At 51.1% G+C, this 17,105-nt stretch overlaps 1 pseudogene; it reads right to left on the reverse strand.

Annotated features, from left to right (window-relative positions):
* LOC137374204 (NXPE family member 3-like) overlaps positions 1-17,105 on the reverse strand; it is a 68,274-nt pseudogene that overhangs the window by 20,466 nt on the left and 30,703 nt on the right.

Here is a 17,105-nt window from a genome sequence, read left to right on the forward strand (position 1 = left end):
GCCCCATCCAATTAGAGATGACCAGCAGGTGGTGCAGGTAGGAGGGTCAATCAGACCACTGAGGCTGTTACCGGCTGGCAGCCCCATCAGGAGAGGTGCACACTGTCAATGCATGAAGGGGACCATGAGAGTGACTCAAAGTGGAGGTGCACTCTGAAGACTTCCAAAGTTTTAAATAAATGAGCCACAGCTGCCAGGCCATCATTGTGGAGGAGGAACCCCTCCACAGCACAACAAGCAGCCACAGCTGTGGCCCGCTGATCCGAGTGATGCCAGGAGTGTGTGTGGGGAGGGGGGGATTTAAAGGAGACCTCACTAGACGCCTGCCCTGCTGCTGGGAGACCACCTCCAGCCAATGGCCGGCTTTAGCTTCAGCAGGGGACGAGTGTACCATTGGAAAAATCGCACTTGTGAGGGAAAACACAACTCAATTGGATTAATTATGATTAATAATATAAATAATAATTGGCAAGAATTGATGTCCCGCCAATTCTCAGTCATTAGTCCTCCTCCACAAGATATCGCATCCAGAAAAATCAAGCAAAATTGCAGGCACACTCACTTCCCAACCCACATCTGCCACTGTGGCAAAATCTAGCTGAAGAAGTCACCAGGACCAAATGCAATGCATCCAAGGATGCTGAGGGAAGTAAGGGTGGAAATTGTGGAGCTACTAGCCATAATCGATACATTTGGAGAGATAAAACAAGACAAAGAAATACACAATAAATGGCAGAATACTGAGAGATGTAGAGCAAGCGAGGGACCTTGAAGTGAATGTCCACAGATCCCAGATGATTGACCTCCAACAACCACAATCATCTTCCTTTGCGCTAGGTATGACTCCAGCCAGCGGAGGGTTTTCCCCCGATTCCCATTGACCTCAGTTTTGCCGGGGCTCCTTGATGCCATACTCGGTCAAATGCTGCCTTGATGTCAAGGGCAGTCACTCTCACCTGACCTCTTTTGTCCATGTTTGAACCAAGGCTGTAATGAGGTCAGGGGCTGAGTGGCCCTGGCGGAACCCAAACTGAGCATCACTGAGCAGGTTAATGCTAAGCAAGTGCTGCTTGATGGCACTGTTGATGACACCTTCCATCACTTTACTGATGATTGAGAGTAGGCTGCTGGATCGGTAATTCTTCTGGTTGGACTTGTCCTGCTTTTTGTGTGCAGGACATAGCTGGGCAATTTTCCACATTGCCGGGTAGATGCCAGTGTTGTAGCTGTACTGGAACAGCTGGGACAGGGGGACGGCAAGTTCTGGAGCACAGGTCTTCAGTACTATTGCCAGAATATTGTCAGGACCCATAGTCTTTGCAGTATCCAGTGCCTTCAGTTGTTTCTTGATATCACGCAAAGTGAATCGAATTGGCTGAAGTCTGGCATCTGTGATGCTGGGGACTTCAGGAGGAGGCTGAGATGGATCATCAACTCAGCACTTCTGGCTGAAGATTGTTGCAAATGCTTCAGCCTTATCTTTCACACTGATGTGCTGGGCTCCGTCATCATTGAGGATGGGGATATTTGTGGAGCCACCTCCTCCAGTTAGTCGTTTAATTGCCCACCACAATTCATGGCTAGATGTGCCAGGACTGCAGAGCTTCGATCTGATCCGTTGGTTATGGGATTGATTAGCGCTGTCTATTGCATGCTGCTTACGCAATTTGGCACGCAGATAGTCCTGTGTTGTAGCTTCACCAGGTTAACATCTCATTTTGAGGTATGCCTGGTGCTGCTCCTGGCATGCTCTCCTGCACTCTTCGTTGAACCAGGGTTGGTCTTCTGGCTTGATGATATTGGTAGAGTGGGGGATATGCCAGGCCATGAGGTTACAGATTGTGGTTGAGTACAGTTCTGCTGCTGTTGATGACCCACAGCGCCTCATGGATGCCCATTTTTGCATTGCTAGATCTGTTCGAAATCTATACCATTTAGCACAGTGGTAGTGCCACTCAACACGAAGGAGGGTATCCTCAATGTGAAGGCTGGACTTCGTCTCCACAACGACTGTGCGGTGGTCACTCCTATCACTACTGTCATGGACAGATGCATCTGCAGGAGGCAGATTGGTGAGGACAAGATCAAGTATGCTTTCCCCTATTGTTGGTTCCCTCACCACCTGCCGCATACCCAGTCTAGCAGCTATGTCCTTTTGGACTCGGCCAGCTCGGTCAGTAGTGGTGCTACCAAGCCACTTTTGGTGATTGACATTGAAGTCCCCCAACCAGAGTACATTCTGTGCCCTTGTCACCCTCAGTGGTGTTCAACATTGAGGAGTACTGACTCATCAGCTGAGGGAGGGCAGTAGGTGGTAATCATCAGGAGGTTTCCTTTTCCATGTTTGACCTGATGCCATGAGATTTCACGGGATCCAGAGTCGATGTTGAAGACTCCCAGGGCAACTCCCTCCCGACTGTATACCACTGTGCCACCACCTCTGCTGGGTCTGTCCTGCCGGTGGGACAGGACATACCCGGGGATGGTGATGGCAGTGTCCAGGACATTATCTGTCAGGTATGATTCCGTGAGTATGACTATGTCAGGCTGTTGCTTGACTAGTCTGTGGGACAGCTCTCCCAACTTTGACACAAGCTTCCAGATGTTAGTAAGAAGGACTTTGCAGGGTCAACAGGGTTTGCTGTTGTCGTTTCCGGTGCCTAGGTCGATGCCGGGTGGTCCGTCTGGTTTCATTCCTTTTTATTGACTTCGTAGCGGTTAGATACAACTGAGTGGCTTGCTCGGCCATTTCAGAGGGCATGTAAGAGTCAACCACATTGCTGTGCATCTGGAGTCACATGTAGGCCTGGTAAGGACCAGATGGGTTTTTACAACAATCGACAATGGTTTCATGGCCATTATTAGACTAGCTTTTTAATTCCAGATTTATTAATTGAATTCAAATTCCACCTCTGCTGTGGTGGGATTTGAACCCATGTCCCCAGAGCAATACCCTGGGTCTCTGAGTTACTAGTCCAGTGACAATACCACTACGCCACTGCCTCCCCTTGCCAACATTTTCAATTGAATCAATCTGGGGATAAAAGGGATAAAAGATTGTCACAGTCTAACTTCCCTTCCTTCAGTTTAAATTACCAGAGATCTCTGTTTTGGCTTGACTTCTTTTTAGAATTTTGAGAGATAATAATAATTAAACAGACTAAATTTATCTTCCTTCAATGTAAATGGTTGAGAGCTCTTTTTTCAGGTGCTAATGCTACAGCTGTCTGCATCCTCTGTGTCTGTGTTCTGTTAGAACAAACTGTCTTCCACTAAAAAGAGTTCAAAATTGAATTGTAACAAATCTATCACTTAATACTCACTCCCGGTGGCTGTATCTATGGTAACGAGAATGCACCCTTTAACTCACAGTCTCCAAATGGCTGTTTCTAAGGCAACGAAAATGCACCTTCATATAACTCCTGAGGCTTGCTGGTTCTTAAAGCAATACTGATCCTTTGCACGCCTTAAAGTAAAACTGCATCTTCCTGGAAAAAAAACTACAGGGCCATGACAGCTCCACCCCTAGCAGAATGAAATGCCATTCCTGAAATGCGTTTCATTACAATGGGTAAAAAAAATTTTTAAAAACGCTAACTTTTTTTTTCTTTCGCACATTACAGATATACGCATTTCTAAAAAAAATTGTTTAGACTACAGCAACATGTTCCACCAGAACATTTCGGCTTTAAATTTTAAAAATGTTGTTCCAAATTACCCATTTCAGATTTACAAACATAGTCTTCCAATTGTTTTGTGTTTTCCTTCCAAATGTCCCTATTGTCTATCACCTCAGCCAGATGAGCTGCACAGCTAGGAGCACTGACCATTACTGGGTTCACTATTCTCTGAGAAGTTTCTTGAGTACCTCTTAACCTATGTTGCATCACTCGATGCTGGAAAATCCTGTCAGGTGTAACAGAAGCTGATTTTTTCTTACCCTGGGTTGTCAAAGGAATTTGACAGTATCCTTCCAACATATCTGTCTCTTTAAGACACATTGTGTTGCCCACTCTGTCCATACCATCTTCTAAATGAGAATTTGGGTGGGAGTGTGCCTTCTTTACCACAGTGACTTTTCTAGAGTCTATGCAAGTTTGAGATGTCCCACCAGGTTTAGTCATCAAGACCATCTGCGAATGCCAGCTGTCCTGGCTAGGCTCATCTCAGCTGCCCTTCAGCGTGCATTGTACCTCTGCTTCCACTTGGGCCTATCTGTCTGGACCCGAGCAACAAGGATGTCATTTTAAAGGAATGGTTCCCCCTATACCCACATCATGTGTGGCTAAGGTTGTACATCCTGGCTTATCCCTACAAACTTTTTGAAATGCTGTGAAAACGTTGGTTAGGTCTTCATGCTGTTTTGCCTCTATGTGTAAAAGCCTATTGTTTAGTTTTCTTAGCCATTCTGCATTCGCTAATGGGATAGTTGGATTTTCAATCTGAGAATTTCCTAAGCCTACTTCTGCCTCATCCTCACTATCCTTTTCCTTCTCCACAGTCCTGATTGCCTGACATAACTACACTTGCTTATCCTCTCAACCTGATGGATTCTCCGCAGTGATGCCAGCTGTTGCTCAAGTTCTGAAACCCCGAGCTCGAGCTGCTGTAACTGATGGCACTTCCTGCACAAGTGTCCTGGAGTCCCTACATAGCACAGGGAGTGCACTTTCGAGGTTGGAGCAGCCGTGACATTCCTCTATCTTTTATTTGATAACCTTGCTACTGCTAATAAACCTTACTACTGCTAATAAATCTTAACCAATACTAATAAACCTTACTGCTATTCAGAAACTTTACTAATGCTGCAAAACCTTACGAATACTGATTAACCCTACTAATACTTAGTACACCTTATTAGTAGTAATAAATCTTATTTAAAAAAAAAAGAAATCTAGGACTCACCAGTTTATTCTCTAGTTTAGATAAGATAAATAGGAAATACTCACCAGCCAATCACCTACCTGCTTCCCTGTGATGTCAAACCTCGATTCTTCTTTCTGAACACAGGCTCTGAAGCCAGAGACTGGCAGCGACTGGTGAACTAGCCCCCACTCCACTCCCACTCCTTTCTCCGTGTGAACTCTTGCACTCTCCATGACAATCAGCCATGATCTTTTTTGAATGGTGGAGCAGGCCCGAAGGGCCGAATGGCCTACTCCTGCTCCTATTTTCTATGTTTTTCTAAAGCTGCCTGAAAATGCTAGGAACAGACAGCGGGCTGCCAGCTCCCAAAAAAAGAAAGGACAAGCCTGCAGGAAGACAGGTCATCCTGCCTGAATCATGTTCCAACAAAGGGTAAACACTGGTAATCCTAACTTCCTATGCTTCCCCCAGACCCTAATGCATCCCCTACCTCTCAGAAAATGGGAGAAGTAAAGAGATTAAAATAGTTAAGGGCTGTTGTTCCTAAAGTCATGTCACATTAGAGGACCCATCAGTTCCTGAAAGTTGCATTAGCCTTATTTGGAACAATCTAAGGGGGGAATGCCAGAGAGATCTGAGTAGGAATGGGAGGAAGATTTGGAAGTAATGAGCATAGAGAGATATGACTCACTCTTGTAGACAGAAAGAAGGTGTTTGAAAATGTGATTACTCAAACTGGGTTTGGTTTTCTGCATGTAATCAAGTGAATATAATTAATTAAACCAGTCAACATACATGTAAATTGCAGAAATTGGTGGCCTGAACAATGGTGTGGGACTAGGTGAATGAATAATTCTTCCAACTCCTATGGGAAGGGGCACGTGGAAGGAAGGATTATACTCTTGTGATGTTGGAGATCAATTACAAGTGATGCTGCGAATGAATGATTTTGAAGGACACCCAAAGCAATATGGTGGTGACTATCTCCAAGGCTGGATCCACACCCCAGCTTTAAAAACTGGTTCAGCAGGAACAGTTATAGATAACCAAAATGGATTTTACTTGATAAATTTTAATTTATCATGGGCAGGGAAAGTTGAATTGTCTGTTTCCTTGGTTCATCTCAGTGAAGGGATCCAAGTACTTGAAAGGTTATGCAAGGAACGGCCAGGGAGAGTGTATTTTAAAAGTACCTTCAAATATGGAGATACCTCAGAGACCACTGTATGTAACCTTTGTTTGCCTCAAACTAAACCGCTCTGTAACTTTACTGATGTCAGGACTGGGGAGCCCTGGTTCTGTTACAAACCAAAGAAACTTCCCTGCACTGCTCGTATTAACCATATGATGGGAGGTTATGAGCAGAAACTCTTAATAGGAGAAGAAGAGCATTATTTTCGAAGGTATGTCACTTAACAGTCTCATTTACATATTCGCTTTCCTTTTCTATACATCTCTCAACTTGGATTATATGAGACATGGAAAAATTCACCAAACACATGTTCTAATGCACCTGGAGGGGTAAGGGGTTGGAGATTGAGGACGACAGTGTTGTAGCCTTAGCTCTGATCCAAACTCCTTTTGAGCATATAATTATGTCAATAATGAGATACTTTGGCATTGACAAGAATTGTAAAATAAAACTTCTGATATCATTTGGAAAATATATGGCAATAACCTGTGTCATTTCAACATTAATTGTAGTTATTTTCTCTCCTCTCCTGAAATTGTAATTCATACCGTGGAGCAGTTTCAAAATTGTTCTCAGTCTCCTAGTATCTCACCCAAGCAGTCAATCCATCATGTGTCATCCACGACAACGAGAGGGTTTTGGAGTGAGTGGGGGTTTCAAGTCTGAAAAATCTGTTTCCGAACTTAAACCAGCCTCCAACCTGTCCCTTCAGGCTTTAACTGAGGTTGGAAAGTGGGCGGGGGCCCAAGCTGCTCCGAGGAGGCCGGTTGGAATGTTAAGTGTGATAATGAGTCTGTGAGCCTTATTGTCATTTCATTTTTCAACTTTAACTCTGGTCAGTTGGGCTTCCTCAGGGCGGGGAAACCCAGCAGTGTCATCGAAGTCAGGACTTGGCAGATTCAGGAGTCTATTGGTCCATCCTCTGCTTGGATTTTGAAATGATGTCCTGTGCCTGGGCTGAGCTCATTTTAAGCCTCAAAGCCACCTTTTCCTGACTGCTGCCAGTTCCCAGACTCCAACCTGAGTGCTGTCAATCCTGAAATCTCCATGAGTGCTGCCAGCCCCAGAATTCCTTCCAAACACAGTCAGATCCCAGCCTGCCCTGATACCATCAGACCCCAGATCTCCCCATCTTAAACACAAGACTCTCCCAACACCCCCATGCTGCCAAATCATCCTCAATACTGCAGAACCCCCAGGGTTTCCAACTCCACCTCAAACCTGTATCAAGAGCTACTCGACCTCAGCATCCCACTACTTCCATGCTGCAGACAGCCTACTATGCACCCAAATTCCCTGCTGCCTCCATCATCTATAGACCAGACATCAACTAAAAGCTCTCCACTTCTACCCTCCTCCCTGCCTCAATCCCCAGCTTTTCACTCACTGGCACACTGTCAGAGACAACCTGTCTCAACCAATCTTGGTACCCACCTCCAATCTAGAATATGTTGACTACTATCTTGTTCTTTACCTTGAGATTTTGTGAAAGGTAAGACCCATCTGCAGAATTAAATTTAACACTTGCCTTATAAGGGTGTTTTCTTCAGGTTTTACTGATTTAGTCATCTGCGGCAATGCTGTACTCAATATGCAATTAAAACTGAATCATATCCCTACCTATGCGGTCGGATGGCAATTTGCAAATATTTCAGACTGCTGCTTTGGAGAACTGCAGTGTTAAATAGCCGCAGGTGGGAAATAAGGAGCAAATGTACTGCTCAGGCCTGATGTCTGTCAAGCTGAGGGAGTTAAAAATCCTCTTTTGGTGATGAAAGAAGCTCTGATTATAAATTGGGGGGGCAGGGTTTGAGGCTCATGTACATCGGCAGCTTGGTTACCACCCAAAACTGGCAGGACAAGGCAGCTGACCACCGGGTGAGAGCATAATGATAGAGAAAAGGACTGGTCCCTGAGGGATGTCACGGGGAGAGGGTCCAGGAGATTCTTGTGAGCCACAGACCGTGCTCCTAAATGGTTAAATACACCTTTATATTGCTGAGATTTCTGCACATGAAATTTTCACTTGTTACAATTCATGGACACAATGGCTTAACATAAAATAATATATTTTCAGTGGGGTCAATATCAAGAAACCCATATCACCCAGTGTCCAGGTGATGTCACTGTTGAGCCTCCACCTCCTACAGATAAGTGAAATATAAATTATTGCAAAAGCTAGCAGATTAGAGTTTTATTATGCTGGAGGGAGGACAGATATGAAGAATGTTGGTGTAATTCTTTGCTGCAAATACCGTATTATGCTCTAAAGCTTTGGCTCATTATAAAAGGGGAATCTATAGCAGTAAGTGAACAGTCAACTATTTGTTCTCAATGGCACAGCAGCAACACTTTCGGGTTTGGAGGCAAATTGCAGGAGGGTGGCCCTGTTTTGAACTCCAGTAAAAACACAATTGCCAGTTGCATGGAGGGCAATTGACAACCAAGTCAATAAACAACACCGAGATCCTTTGGATCCATTGCAAATACAGAAGAGATTTGCTGCTATTGGGAAGAAGGTAATGGTAACTTTGCTCCTCAATTTTGCACACACGTTGTGTAGTGTCTGTATCCCATGGCACAAACTGAGAGATTTACCTATGAGGTACCATTTAAAATAGTATGTATCATGATTGTCAAACCTGTTGGATAATTTTAAGGGCAGAGGCTCCTCCAATTCTTCCTTCTCGATCTCCATAGCTACCTCACTTGCAGTCACACCCGCTGTCCCTGACCACTGACCAAATCAGAAGGCGCTCACCGAAGGGGTGTGACTGCCTCCTGGAACAAAATTTCTAGATAGCTTTCCCCCTCCCTGTAGCTCAACTTCCAGCTCATCAACTCTGAGCCGAAGCTCCTCGAGCTATAGACACTGCAGACGTGATTGCCTTGGATCACACTGGTGTCCATGAACTCTCTCATACAGCAGCTGCAACACATTCCCTCACCTGCCATCCTTATTGCATTTCAATAATGAATGAATTACTTTCTTAATTAATATTTTTTTAATTAATGCCTTTCCTCATCAGCACTTACTGTTCTAATTTCAATCTGTGTAATACAATGACACTTACCACTTTAAAAAACAAATAAAAACAGTTGACTCAACAAATTCTCTTTTGCTTGTGTCTCTTAATTAATAAGGTAGCTACTTCAGGGTTATTGACACATTATTTATTGACACACACCCTAACAGCAGTGTACGAACATAATTATTTACAGACACTCCCTAACAGCAGTTACTCACCAACCAATCAAAGAACAAAGAAAATCACAGCACAGGAACAGGCCCTTCGGCCCTCCAAGCCTACGCCGATCCAAATCCTCTATCTAAACCTGTCGCCTATTTTCTAAGGGTCTGTATCTCTTTACTTCCTGCCCATTCATGTATCTGTCTAGATACATCTTAAAAGACGCTATCGTGCCCGCGTCGACCACCTCCGCTGGCAACACATTCCAGGCACCCACCACCCTCTGCGTAAAGAACTTTCCACGCATATCCCCCCTAAACATTTCCCCTTTCACTTTGAACTCGTGTCCCCTATTAATTGAATCCCCCACTCTGGGAAAAAGCCTCTTGGTATCCACCCTGTCTATACCTCTCATGATTTTGTACACCTCAATCAGGTCCCCCCTCAAACTCCGTCTTTCTAATAAAAATAATCCTAATCTACTCAACCTCTCTTCATAGCTAGCGCCCTCCATACCAGGCAACATCCTGGTGAACCACCTCTGCACCCTCTCCAAAGCATCCACATCCTTTTGGTAATGTGGCGACCAGAACTGCACGCAGTATTCCAAATGTGGCCGAACCAAAGTCCTATACAACTGTAACATGACCTGCCAACTCTTGTACTCAATACCCCGTCCGATGAAGGAAAGCATGCCGTATGCCTTCTTGACCACTCTATTTACCTGCGTTGCCACCTTCAGGGAACAATGAACCTGAACACCCAAATCTCTCTGTGCATCAATTTTCCCCAGGAATTTTCCTTTTACTGTATAGTTCACTCTTGAATTAGATCTTCCAAAATGCATCACCTCGCATTTGCCCTGATTGAACTCCATCTGCCATTTCTCTGCCCAACTCTCCAGTCTATCTATATTCTGCTGTATTCTCTGACAGTCCCCTTCAGTATCTGCTACTCCACCAATCTTAGTGTTGTCTGCAAACTTGCTAATCAGACCACCTATACTTTCCTCCAAATCATTTATGTATATCACAAACAACAGTGGTCCCAGCACGGATCCCTGTGGAACACCACTGGTCACACGTCTCCATTTTGAGAAACACCCTTCCACTGCTACTCTCTGTCTCCTGTTGCCCAGCCAGTTCTTTATCCATCTAGCTAGTACACCTTGGACCCCATGCGCCTTCACTTTCTCCATCAGCCTACCATGGGGAACCTTATCAAACGCCTTACTGAAGTCCATGTATACGACATCTACAGCCCTTCCCTCATCAACCAACTTTGTCACTTCCTCAAAGAATTCTATTAAGTTGGTAAGACATGACCTTCCCTGCACAAAACCATGTTGCCCATCACTGATAAGCCCATTTTCTTCCAGATGGGAATAGATCCTATCAGTATCTTCTTCAGAAGCTTCCCTCCCACTGACGTCAGGCTCATCGGTCTATAATTACCTTACAGCTTTCCTTTGATGGCACTGTTTTTTAAGCTCAGTCAGTGCGCGCCAACTCCGGAAACAAGTGAAGTGCTCGGCCATCAACTTTCTGATGTCTCAAGGTGAGCCTGGGTCCGCCGCTCTGCCATCAACTCTCCGACTGTCTCCACGTGTGCCTGGGTCCGTCGCTCTGCCATCGACTCTCCGACTGTCTCCACGTGTGCCTGGGTCCGTCGCTCTGCCATCGACTCTCCGACTGTCTCCAGGTGAGCCTGGGTCCATCGCCCTGCCATCAACTCTCCGACTGTCTCCAGGTGAGCCTGGGTCCGACGCTCTGCCATCAACTCTCCGACTGTCTCCAGGTGAGCCTGGGTCCGCCGCTCTGCCATCGACTAGCTGACTGCTTCCAGGTGAGCCTGGGTCCGTCGCTCTGCCATCAAATCTCCGACTGCCTCCAGGTGAGCCTGGGTCCGTCGCTCTGCCATCAACTCTCCGACTGCCTCCAGGTGAGCCTGGGTTTGTCGCTCTGCCATCAACTCTCCGAGTGTCTCCAGGTGAGCCTGGGTCCACCTTTCTGCCATCGACTCTCCGACTGTTTCCAGGTGAGCCTGGGTCCGCCGCTCTACCATCGACTCTCCGACTGTCTCCACGTGAACCTGGGTCCGCCGCTCTGCCATCGACTCTCCGGCTGTCTCCACGTGAGCCTGGGTCTGTGGCTCTGCCATCGATTCTCCGACTGTCTCCACGTGAGCCTGGGTCCGCCCCTCTGCCATCGACTCTCCGACTGTCTCCAGGTGAGGCTGGGTCCACCAGTCTGCCATCGACTCTCTGACTGTCTCCAGGTGAGCCTGGGTCCACCGCTCTGCCATCGATTCTCCGACTGTCACCAGGTGAGCCTGGGTCCACCGTTCGGCCATTGACCCTCGACTGTCCCGAAGTGAGCCTGGGTCCGCCGCTCTGCCATCAACTCTCCGACTGTCTCCACGTGAGCCTGGCTCCGCCGCTCGGACATCGACTCTCCAACTGTCACCAGGTGAGCTTGGGTCCGCCGCTCTGCCAACGACTATCCGACTGTTTCCAGGTGAGCCTGGGTCCGCCGCTCTGCCATTGACTCTCCGACTGTCTCCATGTGAGCCTGGGTCCATCACTCTGCCATCAACTCTCCGACTGTCTCCACGTGAGCCTGGGTCCATCGCTCTGCCATCAGCTCTCCAACTGTCTCCACGTGAGCCTGGGTCCGCCGCTCTGCCATCAACTCTCCGACTGTCTCCCCGTGAGCCGGGGTCCGCCGTTCTGCCATTGACTCTCCGACTGTTTCCAGGTGAGCCTGGGTCCGCCGTTCTGCCATTGACTCTCCGGCTGTCTCCAGGTGAGGCTGGGTCCACCGCTCTGCCATCGACTCTCCGACTGTCTCCACGTGAGCCTGGGTCCGCCACTCTGCCATCGACTCTCCGACTGTTTCCACGTGAGCCTGGGTCCGCCGCTCTGCCATCAATTCTATGACTGTCTCCACGTGAGCCTGGGTCCACCGCTCTACTATCGACTCTCCGACTGTCTCCATGTGAGCCTGGGTCGGCCACTCTGCCATCGACACTCCAACTGTTTCCAGGTTAGCCTGGGAAGGCGCTCTACTATCGACACTCCGACTGTCTCCATGTGAGGCTGGGTCCGCCTCTCTGCCATCAATTCTATGACTGTCTCCACGTGAGGCGGGGTCCGCTGCTCTGCCATCGATTCTCCGACTGTCACCAGGTGAGCCTGGGTCCACCGCTCGGCCATTGACCCTCGACTGTCCCGAAGTGAGCCTGGGTCCGCCGCTCTGCCATCAACTCTCCGACTGTCTCCACGTGAGCCTGGCTCCGCCGCTCGGACATCGACTCTCCAACTGTCACCAGGTGAGCTTGGGTCCGCCGCTCTGCCATTGACTCTCCGACTGTCTCCATGTGAGCCTGGGTCCATCGCTCTGCCATCAACTCTCCGACTGTCTCCACGTGAGCCTGGGTCCATCGCTCTGCCATCAGCTCTCCGACTGTCTCCACGTGAGCCTGGGTCCGCCGCTCTGCCATCAACTCTCCGACTGTCTCCCCGTGAGCCGGGGTCCGCCGTTCTGCCATTGACTCTCCGACTGTTTCCAGGTGAGCCTGGGTCCGCTGCTCTGCCATCGACTCTCCGACTGTCTCCACGTGAGCCGGGGTCCGCCGTTCTGCCATTGACTCTCCGGCTGTCTCCAGGTGAGGCTGGGTCCACCGCTCTGCCATCGACTCTCCGACTGTCTCCACGTGAGCCTGGGTCCGCCGCTCTGCCATCAATTCTATGACTGTCTCCACGTGAGCCTGGGTCCACCGCTCTACTATCGACTCTCCGACTGTCTCCATGTGAGCCTGGGTCGGCCACTCTGCCATCGACACTCCAACTGTTTCCAGGTGAGCCTGGGAAGGCGCTCTACTATCGACACTCCGACTGTCTCCATGTGAGGCTGGGTCCGCCTCTCTGCCATCAATTCTATGACTGTCTCCACGTGAGGCGGGGTCCGCTGCTCTGCCATCGACTCTCCGACTGTTTCCACGTGAGCCTGGGTCCACCGCTCGGCCATCGACTCTCCGACTGTTTCCACGTGAGCCTGGGTCCGCCGCTCTGCCATCAATTCTATGACTGTCTCCACGTGAGCCTGGGTCCGCCGCTCTACTATCGACTCTCCGACTGTCTCCATGTGAGCCTGGGTCGGCCACTCTGCCATCGACTCTCCAACTGTTTCCAGGTGAGCCTGGGAAGGCGGCTCTACTATCGACACTCCGACTGTCTCCACGTGAGGCTGGGTCCGCCTCTCTGACATCAATTCTATGACTGTCTCCACGTGAGGCTGGGTCCGCCGCTCTGCCATCGACTCTCCGACTGTTTCCACGTGAGCCTGGGTCCGTCGCCCTGCCATCGACTCTCCGACTGTCTCCGCGTGAGGCTGGGTCCGCCGCTCTGCCATCGATTCTCCGACTGTTTCCACGTGAGCCTGGGTCCGCCGCTCTGCCATCAATTCTATGACTGTCTCCACGTGAGCCTGGGTCCGCCGCTCTACTATCGACTCTCCGCCTGTCTCCACGTGAGCCTGGGTCCGCCACTCTGCCATCGACTCTCCAACTGTTTCCAGATGAGCCTGGGTCCGCCGCTCTGCCATCCACTCTCCGACTGTCTCCTGGTGAGCCTGGGTCCACTACTCTGCCGTCGACTCTCCGACTGTCTCCATGTGAGCCTGGGTCTGTCGCTCTGCCATCGACTCTCCGACAGTCTCCAGGTGAGCCTGGGTCCACCACTCTGCCATTGACTCTCTGACTGTCTCCAGGTGAGCCTGGGTCCACCGCTCTGCCATTGAATCTCTGATTGTCCCGAAGTGAGCCTGGGTCCGCCGCTCTGCCATCGACTCTCCGACCGTCTCCACGTGAGCCTGGGTCCGTCGCTCTGCCATTGACTCTCCGACTGTCTCCAGGTGAGCCTGGGTCCGCCGCTCTACCATCGACGCTCCGACTATCTCCACGTGAGGCTGGGTCCGCCGCTCTGCCATCGACTCTCCAACTGTCTCCAGGTGAGCCTGGGTCCGTCGCTCTGCCATCGACTCTCCGACTGTCTCCAGGTGAGCCTGGGTCCGCCGCTCTGCCATCCAGTCTCCGACTGTCTCCAGGTGAGCCTGGGTCCAACACTCTGCCATCGCCTCTCCGACTGTCTCCAGGTGAGCCTGGGTCCGTCCCTCTGCCATGAACACTCCGACTGTCTCCAGGTGAGCCTGGGTCCACCACTCTGCCAACGACTCTCTGATTGTCCCGAAGTGAGCCTGGGTCCGCCGCTCTGCCATCGACTCTCTGACTGTCTCCACGTGAGCCTGGGTCCGTCGCTCTGCCATTGACTCTCCGACTGTCTCCACGTGAGCCTGGGTCCGTCGCTCTACCATCGAATCTCCGACTGTCTCTAGGTGCGCCAGGATCCGCCGCACTTCCATCGACTCTCCGACTGTCTCCAGGTGAGCTTGGGTCCACCACTCTGCCATCGACTTTCTGACTGTCTCCAGGTGAGCCTGGGTCCACTGCTCTGCCGTTGACTCTCTGACTGTCCCGAAGTGTGCCTGGGTCCGCCGCTCTGCCATCGACTCTCCGACTGTCTCCACATGAGCCTGGGTCCGTCACTCTGCCATCGATTCTCCGACTGTCTCCACGTGAGCCTGGGTCCGCCGCTCTGCCATCGACTCTCCGACTATCTCCACGTGAGCCTGGGTCCACCGCTCTGCCATCGACTTTCCGACTGTCTCCAGGTGAGCCTGGGTCCACCACTCTGCCATCGACTCTCCGACTGTTCTCAGGTGAGCCTGGGAAGGCCGCTCTACTATCGACTCTCCCACTGTCTCCACGTGAGGCTGGGTCCGCCTCTCTGTCATCGACTCTCCGACTGTCTCCTGGTGAGCCTGGGTCCACCACTCTGCCATCGACTCTCCGACTGTCTCCACGTGATCCTGGGACCGTCGCTCTTCCATCAACTCTCCGACTGTCTCCAGGTGAGCCTGGGTCCGTCGCTCTGCCATCAACTCTACGACTGTCTCCAGGTGAGCCTGGGTCCACCACTCTGCCATCGACTCTCTGACTGTCTCCAGGTGAGCCTGGGTCCACCGCTCTGCCATTGACTCTCTGACTGTCCCGAAGTGTGCCTGGGTCCGCCGCTCTGCCATCGACTCTCCGACTGTCTCCACGTGAGCCTGGGTCCGTCACTCTGCCATCGATTCTCCGACTGTCTCCACGTGAACCTGGGTCCACCGCTCTACCATCGAATCTCCGACTGTCTCCAGGTGAGTCGAGTCCGCCGCTATGCTAGCGACTCTCCGACTGTCTCCAGGTGAGCCTGGGTCCGCCGGTCTGCCATCAACTGTCCGACTGTCTGCAGCTGAGCCTGGGTCCGCTGCTCTACCATCAACTCTCCGATTGTCTCCACGTGAGCCTGGGTCCGGCGCTCTGCCCTCGACTCTCCGATTGTCTCCACGTGAGGCTGGGTCCGTCGCTCTACCATCGACTCTCCGACTGTCTCCACGTGAGGCTGGGTCCGTCGCTCTGCCATCGACTCTCCGAAAGTCTCCAGGTGAGCCTGGGTCCGTCCCTCTGCCATGAACACTCCGACTGTCTCCAGGTGAGCCTGGGTCCGCCGCCCTGCCATCAAGTCTCCGACTGTCTCCAGGTGAGCCTGGGTCCACCACTCTGCCAACGACTCTCTGACTGTCTCCAGGAGAGCCTGGGTCCACCGCTCTGCCATTGACTCTCTGATTGTCCCGAAGTGAGCCTGGGTCCGCCGCTCTGCCATCGACTCTCTGACTGTCTCCACGTGAGCCTGGGTCCGTCGCTCTGCCATTGACTCTCCGACTATCTCCACGTGAGCCTGGGTCCGCCGCTCTACCATCGACTCTCCGACTGTCTCCACGTGAGGCTGGGTCCGTCGCTCTTCCATCGAATCTCCGACTGTCTCTAGGTGCGCCGGGGTCCACCGCACTGCCATCGACTCTCCGACTGCCTCCAGGTGAGCTTGGGTCCACCACTCTGCCATCAACTTTCTGACTGTCTCCAGGTGAGCCTGGGTCCACTGCTCTGCCGTTGACTCTCTGACTGTCCCGAAGTGTGCCTGGGTCCGCCGCCCTGCCATCGACTCTCCGACTGTCTCCACATGAGCCTGGGTCCGTCACTCTGCCATCGATTCTCCGACTGTCTCCACGTGAGCCTGGGACCGTCGCTCTACCATCAACTGTCCGACTGTCTCCAGGTGAGCCTGGGTCCGTCGCTCTGCCATCAATTCTACGACTGTCTCCAGGTGAGCCTGGGTCCACCACTCTGCCATCGACTCTCTGACTGTCTCCAGGTGAGCCTGGGTCCACCGCTCTGCCATTGACTCTCTGACTGTCCCGAAGTGTGCCTGGGTCTGCCGCTCCATCGACTCTCCGACTGTCTCCACGGGAGCCTGGGTCCGTCACTCTGCCATCGACTCTCCGACTATCTCCATGTGAGCCTGGGTCCACCGCTTTGCCATCGACTTTCAGACTGTCTCCAGGTGAGCCTGGGTCCACCACTCTGCCATCGACTCTCCGACTGTTTCCAGGTGAGGCTGGGAAGGCCGCTCTACTATCGACTCTCCCACTGTCTCCACATGAGGCTGGGTCCGCCTCTCTGCCATCGACACTCCGACTGTCTCCTGGTGAGCCTGGGTCCACCACTCTGCCATCGACTCTCCGACTGTCTCCACGTGATCCTGGGACGGTCGCTCTACCATCGAATCTCCAACTGTCTCCAGGTGAGTCGAGTCCGCCGCTCTGCTAGCGACTCTCCGACTGTCTCCAGGTGAGCCTGGGTCCGTCGCTCTGCCATCAACTGTCCGACTGTCTGCAGCTGAGCCTGGGTCTGCTGCT

The sequence above is a fragment of the Heterodontus francisci genome, chromosome 10 (genome assembly GCF_036365525.1).
Source record: "Heterodontus francisci isolate sHetFra1 chromosome 10, sHetFra1.hap1, whole genome shotgun sequence".
Classification (NCBI taxonomy): domain Eukaryota; kingdom Metazoa; phylum Chordata; class Chondrichthyes; order Heterodontiformes; family Heterodontidae; genus Heterodontus; species Heterodontus francisci.